Below are 15,262 nucleotides of genomic sequence, written 5' to 3'. Positions count from 1 at the left end.
GGATGCGAACATGCTCAGCATTTCTTAGATTAACTCAGACACACCCCCTTGCTTAGCTGTGCTTAGCTAAGCACAAATAGAGGCAGCAGAACTCCAATGTCCTTACACCAAGCATGACACACCCCCTTTTCATGTCAGCTGCTTCTCCTGCTTACACTGCAGCATTATAGCTCCTACAGGGTTAGGGGCAAGAGAACACGGTCTCGCATTTTGCTATTCAATAAATTTAGCTCATTTGCATACCCCACTGCCTTTGTCCCTTGCTACACCACTACACTGAAGCCTATCTCCTTAGCTACCAGTGTTACCTGTTATTGTTTTGGTTCTGTATGCTACCCACTATAATGGCAAAAGTTATATTTCATGCAGAATTGCCTTTTACATTTTTTTAATTTTCTGTATGATCTCATTTGTACACTGCTGTGCTATGCTTAAATAGCCAAAATTGGCCAAAAAAAAAAAACTTTAATTTTTTTATAGTTTTGCAACTGTTTTCCATGGCATTTGCCATATTTATGGCCATTGGCATGCCTAATAGTCATAATTCATGCTTTACTTTGAGCTGTTATGCCCCCAGTTTGATTTTTTTTCAGAAATGTACTTGGTTAGTAACCGAATAGATTTCTGCAATGGACACTGCTCTGACACGGATGCCTGCCTGCTTACTGAATCGCTAATTTACCTCATTTGCATGGTTTTCACCTGCAAATGAGGTAATTAGCATTATTCATTGGTGTCCATGTCAGAATAGTGCTGGCAGGCTCGTGCATGCTCTCAACCTTGTTTACTGGATCACTCGGCGGTCATATTCTGTGCAGAAGCTGTTGTACTATTCTGACATGGAGATTTTTCTTTATTGAATCCCAGCCAAGATGTAGAACAAAAACTTACTATACCATTTAGCATGTATCAGCCAAACCACTGATTTCTGTCCATGGAGCTCATCAGTTTTTTTTTTTTACTGCTGCAGATCATCAAACCAAAATGACTACTTTTCTTGCAGTACCCATTGCTGAAGACAACTCTTTAGTCTGGCCATAACATAGGTTTATAGATTAGTACTAGGCTAAGTGCCCTTATAGACTATTTTTTAAACCTAGCCAATTACCCCATGCAAGAATCAAACCCTGGTCCTTCTGTCTGTAAGGTAAACACCTTAAATCTTATACCAGCCTCCCAACCAAAGGTAGACACCCACTTTTTTAAAAGCCATGATTAGGATCCAATTAGTGCTTAATGAAATGGCTATGGTGGAGAGATAGGCATTGTCTTGCAGTTCTACATGCATCATGCAAGTATTGTCCTGTATATACTAACAGAAAAATCTGTGCTCCAGAATTTCATCTAAAAATGCTATCGCTTTCATAACAAGATGGTATTCTTTGAATGATGCATGCAACAGGGCTCTGCAGTATGGCTATCCATGAAGTAAAACAATGAGCTTAACATCTCAGTTCTCCAGCATGAATACATGGCCCAAGCCATGAGAGGCAAGCATAGGTGGGAGTCACCACTATATACCACTGATACCCTCCACAGAAATATAGCAAATCAGAGACAAGCATGTCTCCTGGCCTAACTTGCTCATGTATTATGTAAATAGGCAAAAAAGTTCATTAGTTGTATTAACATGTTCAAAGGTATGAGATCTAGACCTTGTCATTTGCCTAAATAGTCAGTTTAACACACAAGACCAGATAAAGCAATTATTTTTTTTACAATTGGTTAATGACATTGTAGTTGCATGTGTACAATGGATGCATAAAGCTTATACACCTCTGTTCCACATGATATGGGCTTAAGAGACATAAACCATTGTTTAGTAACTTCATAGAAGTGCTCTGAGGAATTTACTCATTTCCTACTACTCTCTAACAAAACTGTAGTTGGGAAAAATGTTTTCTTTTTTGGTAACTCATGTTTCCCTTAGGCTATAGGTATAGGTGTGGGAGCTACCATTGCTCCTATTTATGCCAACCTCTATATGAATATGTTGAATTTAAGATTTATGATTCCACCACTAAACTGTTCTTACATGGGATATTTTAACAGTCACCCTTGTAGTATGAAATTTAACACTGGATTTTTTTTATATAAATTGGTTTCTAAACAGTGGCATGATAATTTGAAAACTATATTGTGCCAAAAACCTCAAGCCAGAAATATTTTTTCTTAAAACATAGTTGATACTCCAGATTCATTACTTAAAATATTCCTCACTCACAATTTTTATGGATAAGAAGGATTGGTACTTACGTATTATCGCAACCAGATTTTCATGCTGTGATAATTGACATAAAATTGAAGAACAGACATTTGGTCTTACCTTGTAAGGTCTGTCTGATATGTGTTTTACAAGAAAGTTCAAACATTTTTAAGGTGTGATGTAAGGCTGGGTTGTAAACAGAGGGCTTGGTAAAGCAGTCACCATTTTCTTCCGCTGCTTCTTCATCGACTCTGCGGTGGCTTGACTGGAGAAACTAGTTGCAGTCTCTGGGCCCTTTTACATGCATCAGAAGAATGTCTGATGGGATGCAAAAACAATCAAGGGAGACTTTTTTTTTTAAGTAGAAAACAGCAGTACTGCAAAATCTTTTGCATCTGCTAACTTCCTTTCATCCCCCCAATGCTAGTCTCACTTTATGGATCAATTATATTAGAGAGGTTAATCAGATGTTTAAATGATTTTGCAGTACTGCCGCCATTTTCAACTGGAAAATCCCCTTGATTCTCTTTGCTTCCTATCAGACGTCTAATCCTCCAACGGATTAGATAGCCAAAAATCGCAAGCAACGTTTGAAAACCCATACTTGTTTTACAAACCAAAAATAAATACAAAAAACACCAAGATAGTGTTTAACAGTCTACTACCCTTCTCGATCACTTTGTAAGGAGTCAGACAGGGTATACTGCTTTGGCTTTTTGTTTCCCGATGCTTTCTTTTGTCAGGGCAAAGGCTGAAAAAAAAGGAACGCGGAACGTGTTTTTAAGTGTGGAATGGGGGAACTTGCTTAACTGACATCTTGAGACACTGGCAGTAAATGGGGAACCTATTATTTCAAACCTTAATTTTTTTCATCTGAAGTGAGAAACCTTCCTAAAAACAAGAACACATTAAAGAAAGTCTGCGTCTGAGGTTTTCTCATACTTAATCGTTCCCAGTTGACACAAGGGAAAGCAACCACCATTCACTGTGATAATACATAAGTACCGAAGGATTTGTAGTGACAAAATAGATTTTAAAGATTGTGTCCAATCTATGGAAAATAGATTTCTACAGAGGCTGTATAACAAACATCAAGTTAATTCGGCTAAACAAAGGGTCAGTTTTATGGGGCATTCACATTTGTTATCAGGACGTGCTAGCAGCCCAAATCCAGACAATTTGGGATCAGTTTGGTTTGTAGTTACCTACTGAACTAATGCCTTCATTATTAGAGATGCTAGTAAAACATTTTGGCCAATTCTTAAAGCCACTATCACTCTAGGCTTTTTGGTTCCTGATTCATGCAGGATCACTTATTGTACCTGCAAAACTTTAGGAGATTTTTTTTCAGGGCTGCAAGGGAAGCAGAGAAAATCACGGGCTGTTTTCCTTGAATGAATTATTCAATGTGCCCACATGTTCTTAGAAACAGAGGCTTTACTTCAATCAACACAAATAAAATATGTGATGCCAAATGTTTTACTACCTGTATGTGTGGCCTGTCTTGTAACGTGTATGTGGTTCATTCTGTGTTGGACAAACTACTCTATAAACACATTCTGCTACATCCTAATGCAATTTTTACTATCCTTGTTACTGATATGGTTCCTGCCCATATACAATGTATATGTACTATAACATGATTTTTGACAGGAAAGAAAAGATGTGGAAGCAGCAACTGGAAATTCTGTATAAATGTGGACTCAGAGAATTTTTTCTACGTTTTGATTTTTTCCAGCTTTTATTTCAGAATATTCCATTTAGTGATGGTAGTTGTGCAATTCACTATTCTGGCATCATTTTGTTGGTCTTTACATGTTTTACTCTCTATAAAAATCAGATGGTTTCACAGGATCCATTAGCATTGAAAAAGCTCCTTGTGGGTGAAACATGCTCAACAGTTTATTCTGTGTGATATTTGGTTGCAAATAAAGGAAGATTTTTCTCCTATCCAGATGATTTTGGTGCTGCATATTTTCTCTCAGTCTTTCTGTCTATATATATATATATATATATATATATATATATACATATACATATAAAGCAAAACAGTTATGGTGCACACCCCAGAGTCTGAGTGCAAATGGATCAAAAACGATCACACATCAAGTAATCCAGCACTTCAAATCTTCTTCAGTTGAAGTTTTATTTATAATCCATCAAATAGCCATTTCAACCATAACTTCAGAATGGATATTCCGTGATATACAAAAAACAATGAAAAGATAGCAGAAAGCAATGTCAACACTGAGGATGCCAGGGGATGAAACCGGTCTGTTTTTTCCTGTTTACTGCTGGTGGCTTCTTGTGATATGGCCTATTAAGATGGCAGCATTGCTTTCTGTTGTTTTTTTAGGTTTATAGGCTGGTACTAGGCTATTGGCCCTAGAGTCTATACAAGCTAAGCCGTAACAATTCCCTGGATATTTCTTCCCAGAATATTTACTTCCTCGGTCCGCTGTCTAGCAGGGCAACTGACATGATCCCCGGGGTGAATTTCCTATCTCCCATCCAATCGTCAAGGTTCGTTTTGAAGAGGCCCAAAGAGGCACTCAGCTTGACATGTATGGGCAGTCTATTCCAGAGTATGGGGAGTCTCTGGGTCAGGAAACTATCCATTGTTTTCATTGTTTTTTGTATATTATCGTCATTTTAAGGGGATCCAGTTTCTGACTGCCTGAAATGACATGATCAACAGACCAAGATGTTTTGCCAGAGATGGCATCCTGCACCTGTCGCCCTTGGGATTCCGGATACTGGCTAAGACTCTTACCACCACTATATTGAATTTTTTAGGCAAGGTTCAAATGACAAATTCACCACCTTAACAGGTACAAGCAAGCAAAATCTGAGGGTAATGCTACTCAATGCTAGAAGTCTAAACCTCAAAATGCATTCACTCGAGGGACTCCTTAAAATGGAGAACATCGATATATGTGCAGTGACAGAGACCTGGTTCAAGGATCCAGAGAGCACACCTGCATTACCAGGCTATAATCCATACCACACCTTTCGGCCACCTAACCTGGACCAAAACACTAAAGGCGGAGGCGTGTCCATATTCATTAAGGATATCCACACCTCCAGGCTAGTTGATCAGCATAATGCATCCGACATTATCTAAGTGCAACTAACTCTGGGCAAGACCGCGATCCAAATTGTAACTTATTACAGATCCCCCACCATGCCCCAGGATTCCCACTCCTCATATCTTGATACACTGGAAAATATTAGAGTACAACCCAACACCCTAATAATGGGCGATTTCAACTAACGCACCATTAACTGTGAAAACTACTCTTGTACCAACTCTTTTGCTCAACTTTTTCTGGAATTCATAAATTCTAATGTCTTGGATCAACTTAACCCCACCCCCACCAGAGGCAGCAATATCCTAGATCTGGTCATTACCAACATGGGTGACGGGTGTTCCACACCAGAGGTCAATTCCTCGTTGGTCAGATCCAACCACAAGCTAATTACCCTAGACATCCACATCCCGCCCCCACCCCCCATTAGGGAAACTACTGTAAAAAATTTCTCCAAAGCCAACTTCACACTTCTTAAGACAGAAATGGCAAACTTCACGACACCCATGCAGACGGACAATAGAGGTACGACTGCTGAATCCTACACAAATGTACTTTATAAGCACTTACACGAGTGCATGGATCGTGCTATCCCTAACAGAACCAAGATGCTATCCTCCAAAAAAAGGAAGCCAATCTGGTGGTTCCCTGCCATAAACAAACTCTACAACAGAAGAAAGAAACTGTTGCAAAAAAGAGTAAAATCCCATGATTGGAGGAACTCCCTGGTCAGCCTCAGTAAGCAGCTGAGATCTCTCATAAAATCCTCCAAAGCTAGTTACGAAAACAAAATCACCACTGATTCTAAAGGCAACCACAAAGCATTCTATAGCTATGTCAAGAATCTCAATGGCAACACTCAGATCTGCTCTGAGTTACAGCACAATGGCACCAGTGTGCCATGCAATCACAGCCCTTAAGGCAAAATAACATACCCAACATGCTAGTAATAGGTGACTCTATAGTCAGGCACACTGACGTCCCACTCACTAGGCTGAATAAAGAGAAGGTTACTGTTAGCAGCCTGTCAGGTGCCAGGATCTGTCACATAAGACAAGCACTCAGGTCACTCCAGAATAAGTACAAATACGACTCTGTCATTGTCCATGTTGGTGTGAATGACCTGAGCCATACCTCACTGGACTACATGAAAAGAGACATGGAAGCGCTCTCTGATCACGTAGCCCAGGCCGGTATGACCCTGACCCTGAGCAGCATCCTGCCTTCACCAAGAATGATACCACGGTATAATGAAAAAAATATAAATTTCTACAATTGGCTAAGTTTCTTGTGTCAGTCAAAGGGGATACAGTGTCTCTCCGCCTGGGATGACATGCTCGACAAGCCACGCTGCTTCGCTAGCGATGGCTTGCACCTGTCACCCTTGGGCTTTCCAGTACTGGACAAGACTCTTGCCATCCTCATAGTGCCTTTTTTAGGCAAGGCTCAAAAGGCAAACCCACCACCGTAAATAGCAGAAGTAACAAAAATCTGAGGGTAATGCTACTCAATGCCAGAAGTCTCAACCTCAAAATGCACGCACTCGAGGCACTTCTCAGTATGGAGAAAATCGATATATGTGCAGTATCAGAAACCTGGTTTAAGGCTCCAGAGAGCACCACAGCACTACCAGGCTACAACTCATACCATACGTTTTGGCCACAGAACCCGGACCAAAATGCAAAAGGCGAGGAAGTATCCATATTCCTCAAGGTTACCCACACCTCCAGGTTAGTGGCACAGCACGATGCTTCAGAGATCATCCACGTGCAACTAACAATGGGCAAAACTGCAATTCAAATTGTTGCTTGCTTCAGATCACCCACCATGTTCCAGGACCCCCATTCCGCATTTCTGGAAATACTGGGAAACATAAAGGTCCTACCAAACACCCTAATATTGGGTGATTTCAACTACCCAAACATTAACTGGGAGAACTACTCAAGTACCTACTCCCTTGCCCAACATTTCCTAGAATTTATAAACACAAACACCCTGGATCAACTGGTCAACACTCCCACCAGAGGTGAGAACATATTGGACCTGGTCATCACCAACATGGGCGACCGGTGTTCTACACCATAAGTCAACCCCTTGCTGGTTAGATATGACCATAAACAAATCACTTTGGATATCCACATTCCACCCCCCACACCCGGACAAGAAAACTACCATGAAAAACGTTTCAAAAGCAAACTTCATGTTACTTAAGACCAAGGTGGAAAGTTTCAAAGCCCCCACACTAAAGAATAACGATGTCCAAGCTACAAAATTCTTTACTAATGCATTCTACGGGCACCTACAAGAATGCATGGATCATGCTATCCCAAGCAAAACCAAGACTCACTCCTCCAAGAAAAGGAAACCAGTCTGGTGGACCCCTGTCATAAACAAGCTATACAATAGAATGAGGAAACTAGTACATAAAAGAGTAAAATCCCAAGAAGGGAAGACATCCCTGATCAGTATCATCAAGAAACTATGATCCCTCATAAAATTGTCCAAGGCGAGCTTCGAAAGAAAAAAATTGTCAAGGACTCTGAAGATAACCACAAGACATTCTTTATCTATGTATGTATCTATCTATGTATCTTTCCGCAAAGGTGGTGCCTCAATGGATCCTGGAAACTATCGCCCCATAAGCCTGACTAGCTTGGTCTGCAAAGCTATGGAAAGGATCATCATGGACCTCATAAATAAAGATATTGGGGACCTACAGACACTGGATCCTGCCCAGTTTGGCTTTGTTAAGGGCAGATCCTGCCTCTTAAACCTGGTCGATTTCTTTGAAACAGTCACCAATGCCATTGACGAGGGGAAGGTGGTCCACACAGCCTACCTGGACCTCACAAAAGCCTTCGATACAATATCCCACTCGGGCATTATAGATAAGCTCACCAGCTTAAATATAAACCCCTATGTCACTAGATGGGTTGCAAACTGGCTCAAGGACAGAACCCACATGGTTAAAATTGCTGGAGCCATGTCAGACTCCAAACCAGTTACAAGTGGCATCCCACAAGGCTCAGTCCTGGGACCTCTCTTGTTCAGTATATATTTCTCAGAGGTACAGGCCAACACGGAAGGACTGTGGCTGACCAAGTTCGCAGATGACTGCAAACTAGGCACCATAATCGACTCTCCAGCCGACACAAGCATCCTACAAAAGGGCCTCATAGAAACAGACAACTGGTGCCAGAGCCATGGCCTCAAGCTAATCACCAAAAAGTGTATAGTCATCCCCTTTGGCAAAAACAAAGTGCCCACAAATTATCACATAGGTGGTAATCCATTAAGTATGGAAGAAGTAATTAGGGACCTGGGGACCCAAGTTGATAGCAATCTCTCATTTGAAAACCAAGTGACCAAAGTGGTTAGAAAAACATTTTATATAGCCCACCTAATCATGAAGGGATTCACATCTAGATCAGGGGAGGTCATCATACCTCTTTACTCATCCCTCATCAGGCCCATAATTGAGTACAATGCCCCTTTTGGGATGTACCTTACCAGACACCTGCAGCAACTGGAAAGACCCCATAAGTACCTCACCAAGAGGATCAAAGGGCTCAAACAGATGCCATATGCTGCCCGGTTAAAGAAACTCCAGCTCTACTCAGTGGCATACCGCCTGCTCAGAGGTGATCTGTGCCTGACGTATAAAGCCATGTCCAACCCAGAATTAATGGACATGCTGCACCTCAGAAAATCCAAATCCCATCGAGCTACGCGCTTGAGAGACTTGAACCTCTGCACTGAAATAAATAGGACATGCTGGAGGGACAGATTCATAACCCAGAGGCTCCCTTCACTCTGGAATAAAATCCCAGTCCAGGTTAGGCAGAGTCCCTCATTGGCTCTCTTCAAGAGGAATCTTGATGAGTGGATGAGAGATTGTAGGTTTACCCCGGGTATCACTTCTGAGTCATTGTTAGACAGAGGCACAGTATACTAACCTCGAAAAAGGGCATAGCAAAATTCATTTAAAATGGGTGGCGAAAGCCAAACACACTCTGGATAGGCTTATAAATGCCCTAGGGCAGATAGCCTAGTATGAACCTATGAACCTATGTCAATAATCTAAGTGGCAATGCTCAGATCTGCTCGGAATTAGTGCAGGATGGCACAAAATACAAAGAACCAACCGATATTGCCAACATCCTGGAAGACAGGTTCAGCTCAAACTTCACCCCCCTCTCACCTCCAAAAGGGCCCATAACCATACTAGAAGAATGTAGAGTCCCTGAAATCACAGACACTCTGGTTACAACAGCCCACTCCAAAGCCAAAAACACAGTATCAATGGGACTGGACGGTGTCTCAGGCTGCAACCTACATGAGCTCAAAGACCAACAAACCCCTCACCTAAACACACTGTTCAAACTCAGCCTCTCCACAGGCTACGTACCCATAGAGTGGTACACAGCAATGGTTATTCAACTCCACAAAGGTGGCACCACAACAGACCCCGGGAACTATTGCCCTATAAGCCTGACTAGCTTGGTCTTCAAGGCTATGGAGCGCATCATCATGGAACTCATTAACAGAGATACTGGGAACCTCCAAACACTGGACCCTACCCAGTTTGGCTTTGTTAAGGGCAGATCATGCTCCTAAACCTGGTGAACTTCTTTGAGACAGTTACCAAGGCTATAGATGAGGGAAAGGTGGTACACACAGGGTACCTAGACCTCACAAAGGCCTTTGACACCATTCCCCATTCTGGCATTATAGACAAGCTCACCAGCCCGAACATAAACTCCTATGCCACAAGATGGGTTGCCAATTGGCTCACAGACAGAACCCACATGGTGAGAGTTGCAGGAGCTAGGTCTGACTCTATACCAGTTACAAGTGACATTCCCCAGGGCTCAGTCCTAAGACCCCTCCTGTTTGGCATATACTTCTCAGCGGTACAGGCAAGCACAGGTGGACTATGGCTGACCAAGTTCATAGATGACTGCAAACTAGGGGCTATAATTGACTCTCCGGCTGACACAGACATCCTCCAAAAGGGTCTCACTGAGAAGGATACCTATTGTCAAAATCATGGCATCAAGCTAAATGCCAAAAATTGCATAGTCATCACCTTTGGAGAAAACATAGTACCCACAAATCACCACATAGGTGGTAGTCACCTAAATACAGAAAACATAATATGGGATCTGGGGACCCAAGCAGATAGTAATCTCTCCTTTGATAATCACATTGCCAAAGTGGTTAGAAAATCCTTCTATGTGGCCCACCTAATCACAAAAGGGTTCGCATCCAGATCAAAAGAGGTCATTGTGCCCCTCTACTCATAACTCATCAGACCCATCATAGAGTACAATGCCCCATTTGGGATGTACCTTACAAGACACCTGCAAGAGCTGGAAAGACCACAGAAGTACCTCACCAAGAGGATCACTGGCCTCAAACATATGCCCTATGCAGCTCAACTGAAAAAACTCCAGCTGCACTCAGTTGCATACTGCCTACTCAGAGGTGATCTCTGTCTGATATACAAGGCCATGTCCAACCCAGAATTGATGGACGTGCTCCATCTAAAGAAAACCTTATCCCCTCTAGCCACATGCTCTAGGGATCTAAACCTCACCACAACAATAAATAGGACATGCTGGAGGGATAGATTCCTGCCCCAGAGAATTCTCATGCTTTGGAACAAGATTCCAATCTACATTAGGCAGAGCTCCTCGCTAACACTCTTCAAGAGAAACCTTAACGAGTGGATTGGAAACAGAAAGTTTACCCCGGACATCACTTCAGTAGCTCTTCTGGACAGAGGCACAGGGAACTAATGTAAGGGGGCGGCGAAAGCCAACACATACTGGCTAGGCATATAAATGCCGTCGGGCAGATAGCCTAGTACATACCTATGAACCAATGAACCTCAATATACAGAACCAACTGATATTGCCAACATCCTGGCAGATAGGTTCCGTGCTAACATTTCCCCCCTCTCACCCCCTAAAGTCCCCATCTCTATGCTGGAAGAATGCAAAGTTCCTGTAATCATGACTTAAAAGGTAAAAACACACTCTTCAAAGCCAAGAACACAGCATCCATGGGACCTGACAACATCCCAGGCTGCATTCTACATGAACGGCAGAATGAGGTACCACACCTAAGCACCATGTTCAATCATAGTCTCACCTCAGGCTTTGTGCCCACTGAATGGTGCACAGCAATGGTTATGCCATCCACAAAGGGGGAGCCACCACAGACCCCTGAAAACTACTGCCCCACTAGCCTAAAAAGTCTGGTCTGCAAGGTTATGGAATGTATCATCATGGATCTTATAAACAAAGACATTGGTAATCTCCAAACTCTGGACCTCACCCAGTTCGGGTTTGTAAAAGGCAGATCATGTCTCCTAAACCTGAATGACATCTTTGAAGCAGTCACCAAAGTCGTAGATGAGGGTAAGGTGGTTCAAACAGCCAATCTAGATCTCACCAAGACTTTTGACACCATCCCCCACTCTGGAATTATAGATAAACTTACTAAACTAGGTAGAGATCCCTGTCACAAGATGGGTTGCCAACGGGCTTACTGACAGAACCCACACTGTGAAAGTAGCAGACTCCAGATCCGACTTCAGACCAGTGACAAGTGGAGTACCACAGGGTTCAGTCCTGGGTCCTCTCCTGTTTGGTATCTACTTTTCTGAAGTACAGGCTAACACAGTAGGTCTTTGGCTAACAAAGTTTGCAGATGACTGCAAATTAGGAGCCATAATCAAAACTCCTAATGATGTGGACATCCTACAAAAGGGCCTCACAGAGACAAATGTCTGGTGTCAAAGCCATGGCCTCAAGCTCAATGCCAAAAAGTGCATTGTCATCCCCTTTGGTAAAAACTCTGTACCCATGAGCTACCACATAGGTGGTAGTCTACTTAACACCGAAAGTGTGATAAGAGACCTTGGGACACAGATGGACAGTAGTCTCTCCTTTGATAATCACATCATCACAGTAGTCAGGAATTCCTTCTATGTAGCACACCTCATCACAAAAGGTTTCTCATCCATGAAAAAAGAGGTCATTGTTCCCTTCTACTCATCACTCATTAGACCCATTATAGAGTACAATGCCCCTTTTGGTATGTACCTCACAAGACATCTACAACAACTGGAAAGGCCATAGAAATACCTCACAAAGAGGATTACCAGCATCAAACAGATGCCCTACGCAGATCATTTCAAAAAACAGCGTTACTCCATCGCATATCGCTTACTCAGAGGTGATCTCTGCCTAACATACAAAGCTATGTCAAACCCAGAGCTGTTGGACATGCTCCAGTTAAAGAAATCCCAATCCCTCCAAGCTACACACTCTAGGGACCTAAACTTTGTCACTACAATAAACCGAACATGCTAGAGGGATAGATTCCTGTCCCAGAGATTTCCCATACTCTGGAATAAACTACTTGTCTATATCAAACAAAGCTCCTCATTAGCACTCTTCAAGAAAAATCTTGATGATTGGATGGGAAATAGGAAATTCACCTCAGGGATCACCTCTGTGGCTCTGCTGGACAGGAGCACAGGAAAATAATTTTCTTGGGTGGCAAAAGCCAGGGTATCTTTTTGGCTAGGTAGCCTAGTACCGAACTATGAGCCTATGAACCTATTATGGAGTTTCTATTTTGAAGTTATGGTTGAAAAGGCTATTTGATGGATTATAAATAAAAACTTAAACCGAGGAAGAAGATTTACTTGATGTATATACATATATATATATATATATATATATATATATATATATATAGATATATATATATATATATATATATATATATATACACACATTTTATATATATATATATATATATATGGTTCTACCTGACATAGCCGAAACCACACAACACCGACAACCACATCACCGACACCACATATTCGACAGTCAAACAAACCACACATATATATATATATATATATATATACATATATATATATATATATATATATATATATATATATATATATATGCATATATATGGGTCTACTTCATATGACCTAAATTTGCCCCCACACCCCCTAACTATATATACTAACTTCAGGATTGCACTACAGTGGGGAAAAGGGCATATACCTTTTACTTTAATGTGTCAGTGTTATGAGTTTCAGTCAAATGAGTTTTCAGTCTTTTGAACTTTCATTGTTTTGGTCTCAGTCAAATGAATTTCAGTCAAATGAAATTTAGGTCATATGAAGTAGACCCATAAATATATATATATATATATATATATATATATGTATATATATATATATTTATATATATATATATATATATATATATATATATATATATATATATATATATATATATATATATCTATATGGGTCTACTTTAGATGCCCGAATGTCCGATTTACCGACGCCCACTTTACTGAGACTAAATGACCGCAATATGGAATTACCGACAATTCATTTGACTGAGTAACTGATGCCCGACATCCTGACTACATTACAAGCAAAACAGTGTAATTTGCGGCACACATGTATAAAAAAACAATGTCCCTTTAGGCACAAACATACGCTAAGACGGATTCATGGCGGACATTTCGGAAGTTGGACCAGGAATTGTGCAAACCATTTACAAAGTGATGCTGTCACAGAGAAGTAAGGAAATGCTACAACTTGAGGGCTATTTGTACAACCTAGAACGCAGCTGAGGAAACAGATGTTACTAGGGTTGTAAGGAAAAGAAGTCCTGGAAATGCAAAGGCAGAGCTGTTACTCTATTAGTTACCGAAGGTGAGCAACTATTAAAGTCTGTTCCACATCAGCATTCTGCTAATCCAGCTGAGGTGAAACGCTATGCACTTTGTAATGATATAAAAGTAAGGGCTAAGTACAGCAGGGATAACCCATGGCTAATAGCTGATAAGGCAATGGCATCAACTTCACTAGGTGCAGTACAAAATATTCCAAGTAGGAAAGCACTTTTGCAAAGTATCGGTAGGGAACGAAGATGGGAGACTATACCAGAGCGATCTCATGAGATTACTTTAATGACCGTATGTTGTAATGACTACCCCTTAAAGTTGAGATCATTTATTTCCAAGCATATGGCTGACAAAAGCACTGACAGTGTAGTATACACGTTTACTACAGTGAATAGTTTACATGACATGAGTAATGCTTCCATTTGGTTAATGGATGGAACCTTTTTTAATAAAGGAGTAACATGTCAACAATTATACTGCATTCATGCACTGGTAAAATGTGGTAGTTACAATAAAGCTGTACCATTGTTTATGCCTTGATGAATAGGAAATCTCTAAAGTATTACAATTTCCTATGGCACTGTGTCTTTTATTTACTCAGCACAAATGGTTTTCAAGCTAACATCGGCTTCATTTTATGTGATTTTGAGGTTGCTGGACTGAAAAGCATTAGGCTTAATGTTACAGGAGCTAAAAGTAAAGCTTGTCTGTTCCATTTCGGACAGAATATCTAGCGAAAGGTTCAGGGATTGGGATTAGCAGCACTGTACAATACCAATATGTCCTTTCAATTGAGTGTGAAATCTCTAGTGGCTTTAGCGTTTTTACAGGAATCTGAGGTAGTATCTACATTTGAAGAACTGAAAGTGCCTTTTCTAGTTGAAGGGCAAGAATTGCCGAAATACTTTTCAGATTGGTACATTCATGGCAGATTGCCTAAATTTACAACTAGGATGTCAAGCTCATTTAGATTTCCACCTCTGTTTCCAGTCCCATTCTGGAATGTGTCTGAACTCAATGAACTTCACTTGCCACGTACCCAAAACTCTGTTGAGGCTTGGCACAGGCACCTAAAATGTTTGCTAGGATTCCGAGCAACTGATGTACATATTCTTATGCGTGCTTTGTCTAGTGAGCAAGACAGGGTAGATGAGTTACGTGTCCGAATGGCAACTGGTTTTCCTCCGTCCCCTTAAAAATGGAGGTTATTACAGTGCCATGAGCAATTTGTGAC

This window comes from Protopterus annectens, chromosome 5.part0 (assembly GCF_019279795.1).
Source record: "Protopterus annectens isolate FY-2018-M chromosome 5.part0, PAN1.0, whole genome shotgun sequence".
NCBI lineage: Eukaryota > Metazoa > Chordata > Ceratodontiformes > Protopteridae > Protopterus > Protopterus annectens.
The sequence above is the reverse complement of the archived record's forward strand: the minus strand, read 5'-3'. Positions refer to the sequence as shown.